The sequence below is a fragment of the Helianthus annuus genome, chromosome 17 (genome assembly GCF_002127325.2).
Source record: "Helianthus annuus cultivar XRQ/B chromosome 17, HanXRQr2.0-SUNRISE, whole genome shotgun sequence".
Classification (NCBI taxonomy): Eukaryota; Viridiplantae; Streptophyta; class Magnoliopsida; order Asterales; family Asteraceae; genus Helianthus; species Helianthus annuus.
The window spans coordinates 111,324,508-111,330,544 of record NC_035449.2 but is presented as its reverse complement, the minus strand read 5'-3'; positions in this window follow the sequence as shown (position 1 = coordinate 111,330,544).

Genomic DNA, 6,037 nt, shown 5'->3' with positions numbered 1-6,037 from the left:
TAGTCTAGCTGAGCCTATCGGCACATCTTTAGTGAGACCATTTATCACTTTTAGACTTTACATTTCTTTAGCATGCTGTGATAGTCCACTGATTTTCTATCATTTCTCTTGTTTCAGCAAAACTCATTTTTAAATTTTTCAATGTTTTTGACATTTTCAAATTTTCTATTTTTTTTTAAATTTTACTCCCCCTAAAATCAAAATATGTTTCAATTTTGATTTTCTGGGAAAATTTGAAACAAACTGTACAAACTTGATGAGAATCACTTCAATTCTCCATCCACCTGGCGTAAACAATCAGAACTCCCCCTTACAACAAACTACTTTCCCATTATGATTTCAAAACACTTAAGTTTGTTTTAATCAAAATGGGTTTTCCAGAAAAAATAGTTTGTTTACCAATCATTTGTAGGTTCGGGGTCACTTCATCACATTGTTTTCTACATACACATGACAAATTTTACAATTTCAGTTTTAAATCTCAGACATCACTTGTAGAAAATCAAGTACAACTTAATGTCCCTGATTTACCACATGTAAGGAAAAAAATCACCAGAGTAAAATTTCTCAAGAAATGTGCCGATTCATGTTCCACGCTTACCAGCCTGGGAACTCCGGCAAGTCAGGCTTTTCTATTTGAATAGATTCACCCAAGCCTGACGATCCTTGGGTGATTTTGAATTCTTGTTCAACAATGGTGGAAAATTTTCATCATCCATTGTTAAACCTGAATTCTCCTTTGTTACCTCAACATCAGGCTCCTCTGGCTTTGACGAACCAGAATCATTGCCTGCACATGGCTTGTCTGACTTTGACTTGTCAGATTCATTGCCTGAAGGTGGCTTGTCTGATTTTGACACGTCAGATTCATCGCCGACCATTTTCTTCTTCTTCTTTTCTTCTTTCGTCCTCAGATTTGTATCCAATGAATTCGTCTTGCTTGACTTTGCAATCGAGGGAGTCGATTCATCAGAACTCTTATTTGATTCAACTGATGAACCCGAGGACAATATCTTCTCCAGATATTCTCTCGCCTTCTTCCTCTTCTTTCGCAGTCTGTCTTTCTGCCCCTATGAAAGTTTAACTTTTTTTTCTTGAATTGTCTGTTCTTGAACTTTAGGTTTTAGAACCTTCTGTTCATGGGGCTTGACATTGACTGGAATTTTTGCCAAGTTTTGAGAATTAGCCCTCAATCTGTCATTCGATCTTCTTGGGCAATCTTTGGCAATGTGACCTCTGATGTTGCAATTATAACATCTTCTCGTCTCATAGCTCCAATTCTGGCAGTTAACAGCAATGTGTCCTTGATAACCGCATTGGTAACACACTCTGTTATCATACCAATCACCACTTTCACACCAGATGCTCAGATCATAGCATTGTTTGGCTTGGTGATATTCCTTCCACATGTTTGCTGGATTTGGCTTTTGAGCACTGTGGTCCGACCTGCACCACTTATTGCCAACAATTTTTGAGTTTTTATTTTTTACTTTTTGTAATTTTTGGTTTTAATTGGATGATCGATCTGATGAGCTGTTATTCTCTTTTTGAATATTTTTCAAAGTTTTACCCTTTTATTTTTGTTTCACTTTCTTCTTCAAAGGTTCTTGCTTAGAGCATTCTCCCTTTTCAGTCGATTGTAGAACAGTTTTCTGAAATTTTTCTTTTAATTTCAAACACAATTTTTGTTTTTTAATTTTTTTCATTTTCATCATCAGATTTCTCATCACAATCTTCAACTTTGACATTGTCAAAGTTTGTGACATCGTCACTTATTGGAACAGAATTGATCGGTTTTGGACAGGGGATATTCAAGAAATCTAATGAGGTCACAAAACCTTTCAATTTCTTTTCAAGTTCATCAATCTTGTTTCTTGAATTTTCAGCTTTGTTTTCAAGCTGAGATATTCTTTCAAGATGAGACTTGATTGATTTTTCATTCTTAATCTTAATCTTTTCAAGAGCAGATTTTTCATTTTCCAAAACTTTTAACTGTTCCTGAAATTTTATTTCATTTGCTTTCAGATTCTTGTTCTCAACCCTTATCCAGAAATCTTCATTTTCTGAAGATTTCTTTTTGCATTCATCCTTTTCTTCTAACTCTTGGTTTTTCTTTCTAGCACATTCAATTTCTTTTTCAAGTCTAATAATTTTCTGAAGATGGGAATTTATCATTTTTTGCTTTTCGATGGTATTTTGACTAAAAACATTTCTCCCATCTTCAAGAATTTTTATTTGACTTTGAAATTCTTTTTCAGCTTTTAATTTCTCTATTTCAAAAACTTTCAGTTTATCTTCAAATTTTTTTTCATTTTCTTTCAACTTCTGGTTTTCCAATGTCAAACTGTTCAAGTTACTTAACAGTTTATCATTTTCAGATTTCAGCTTTACACAATTTCCCTGCAAAACAAGAATCTGTTTATCATCAGCTTGCTTCTTATCATTTAGCTTTCTGACTTCCAAAGTCAAACTTTTCGCATCTTTCACGAGTTTGTCATTTTCCGTCTTAAAGCTGTCACATTTAAAACACACTGATGCAGAACTTGAAAGTTCATTCTCCACAAATTCTTCATTCTTTTTGATTTCCTTTGATTCTGTCTTGTATGTTCCTGCACAAACAATTTTAACAAAATAAAGAGGTTTTAAATTTTCATCAATATAACATCCTCTTTTATAATCATATTTCATGTTTTGTTTTGTAGCAAAACACATATAGATTCTTTTATCAATCTCAGTAATTACATCCAAATTGATTTTTCCTAGATTTCCCAAATTCAATACATCTACATTCTCTTTGATTTTATTCATCAATGTTTTCTTCTTGTCAGAATTTTCATAACTGTGTTTTTGAAGTTTATTGATGAAATCAAATGGACGTAATTTTGAAAATTTAGGTTTTTGCTTTAATTCTTTTAATACATTATCCCATTCAGCAGGTAAAGCATCTGCAAACTTTGATACCTTTTCAGCATCTGTCAATTTTATGTCAAACATTTTTAGTTTGTCTATTAAGTACTCAAATCTTCTTTCCATTTCTTTCATTGTTTCATTCTTTTCACATGCAAAATTGTTAAGTCTAAGCATCCAAATCTTCTTATCATCTTGTTCATATGTGCTCATTCTATAACATCCATAACTATTTAACCTTCCAATAAACTCATTCTCCTTTTCGTCAAACATTAATGCCATCTTTTATATAATTCTGACAATTTTTCTCACAAACAATCTTTCAATCGAAATTACAATAATTCTTAGGAGCGAAATTGGAAAGATCACACGAGCGAAATCAGAAAATGCTTTCGAGCGAAATCAGAATATGATTTCGAGCGAAATCAGATTCTGAATACTTATGAGCGAAATCAGCAATTGCTCAGTGGAGCGAAATTAGATAATGACCAAAAGAGCGAAATCAAAGTATTAACTCGAGCGAAATCAGAACTGTAAACCTTTGGAGCGAAATCTCAAACTCAAGAGCAAAACCTTTGATTTCGCTTTTACTGTACAAGCGAAATTAGAACCTAATGTGACAAACACTTGATTTCGCTTGAACCTACGAGCGAAATCACTCAAGTACCTTCGAGCAAAATCAGATCTCGAACCATTTTTTGTCACTTTTAAGCTGATTTTAATGCTGAAACTTTCAAGGATTTGTTAATAGACAATTTTACACAATATGTGAAAATTTGAAACAATTTTGACCGTTAAAACTTTCTGAAATGATGAAAGAAGGTGTAGAAATCAGAATTTTTGAGCGAAAACGAGCTGAACGGTAAGAACTCTTCCTCCTGAGCTCTGATACCACTTGTAGGATCGTGAGACGACCTAACGAGTCGATCAGAAGAGTGCTCAGACTGAATCAGAGGCGGAATTCATTGATTCAGTCTTTGTTTAGCTTGATTTCACTATTAATTGTCTCTTTTATTGATCTAATGACAATGTACAAGCACTGGAGACGTTTTGGCAGGGCTTCGCCGTCACACACATGAACTTGACTAGACTAACTCTACTGATTTCGCTCAAGATACCAATATATACTATTGTGATTTCGCTCCTACATACACAGGGACCACATAAGCGAAATCAGATGAAATGCTTAAGAGCGAAATCAGATCTAATATACGTATGAGCGAAATCAAGATATTGGTGATTTCGCTCCAAATGACAAAGTGTCATTTGGGGCGAAATCAGCACTATTTTACACTTCCTTGATTTCCGTGCACTGTACAATCAGCCCTAAACTAAGACTCGAACAAAGATGTAGTCGACAGACAACTACACCAACAAAACTTAAGTGTTTTGAAATCTTAAAGGGAAAATAGTTTGTTGTGAGGGGGAGTTCTGATTGTTTATGCCAAGCGGATGGAGATTTGAGGTGATTCATATCAGTTGTCATATTCTGTACAGTTTGTTTTCAAATTCCTTAAATGTTTTTGAATTTTAGGGGGAGTAAGAAATTTCCAGAAAATCCAAAAACATTAGAAAATCTGAAAAAGCCAAAAACATGATAAAATGAAAAATGAGTTTTGTTGCATAAAAGAGGAAATGATAGTACATCAGTGGACTATCACAACATGCTAAAGAAATGAAAAGTTAAAAATGTGATAAACAATCTCACCGTGGATGTGTCAGTAGGTTTTTGCACATTTAGTAAATTGTTATGAGATATAAACCTAAAAATTCAAACTTGCTTATTCTATGGGTAACATCTTCTTGGATATATAGGTAACCCCTGAAATCTTGTTTGAAAGGTCCCTTATTCTGAGATACTAGGTCTTTATGCTCAATGATATCTGGGGTATTATACCGGGACTTTTGCTGTATGGAACTACTGACCTAGTCCTCGTATAATACTTTCTACAAATTGCTTGAAACATAGCAAAAGCCCTTAGCAATTATGATTAAACAATAAAATTGATAATCATTGCTGTTGAAGAAAAGATCCTCTAAAGGGGACACACCGAAAGTTGAAGCCGTCATCTCTTTGCATATACGGAAGTATCGACCTGAGCTCTCACGGCCCTCACAATTTAACCCCTTGACATATATCATCTGTGGTATACTCACCTGTAAGACTGAATATTGGGATCTAGATACGGGAGTATATTCAAGTGGTGGCACACACGAATAAGTTTAAGTGATTAAGACATTAATAGCATATCTCGAAACAGTTGAACTTTGTGTGAAAATTTAAGTGGACAAACATACTGACAATCTAGGTGAATTGTTTAAAACTTAAAATGAAATCTAGCTTAACGGTGTTGGTGATGTGTCTCAAAAACTGATATGATCCTCTTGCACGAACTCACAAAAATATTGTCTGTAAATATTTTGGTTATGCACTTACTTTCCTTTATTCAAAAATCCAAAAAGATTTTAGTATGTTTTAGCATAAAATTTTCTAAAATCCAAAAAGATTTTCGACAACTGATGTTGAAAAGCTGATTTTCGAAATCCCGAGTGCTAATTATGAAGAACAGGTTTGGGAGAGAGTGAATGAAGATGTTATGTTTACAAGTAATTTTCAGAAGAACAAATTACTTTGTATATTATCTTCATAGTTTCTAAATTTTAAAGATTTAATCTTTGAGAAACTTATGTGTTGGGTAGAGATTATGCAGATAACCTGAGCTGGAAGAGAGCCAGGTCACGATCATGAAATGAATCATGAATGTGTGAATTCCAGACTACGATCCCAGCAGATTGAGAGGGGGAGTCTGATGACAAAGTTGAGGAAGCAGCTAGAGCCGATGCTGATTCTGAAATTGCTGATGCTGATGAAGCTTAAACATTCAACATTCGAGAGAGAGAGAAGTTTGTTGGTGATAAAGACTGATAAAGACTAAAGGTTGACAACCGAAGACTCGACACTGAAGACTCCGTCAACATCCGAGGGGGAGTTTGTTGGTGCATCCGTCTGTCGCCTGCGTCTTGTATCGAGTCTTGCGTAGAATAGGATAGAACAGGGTACAGAATCCAAGAAACATGTCTTAGGAAGTGATTCCGCTCCAAATGACATCTTGTCATTTGGAGCGAAACC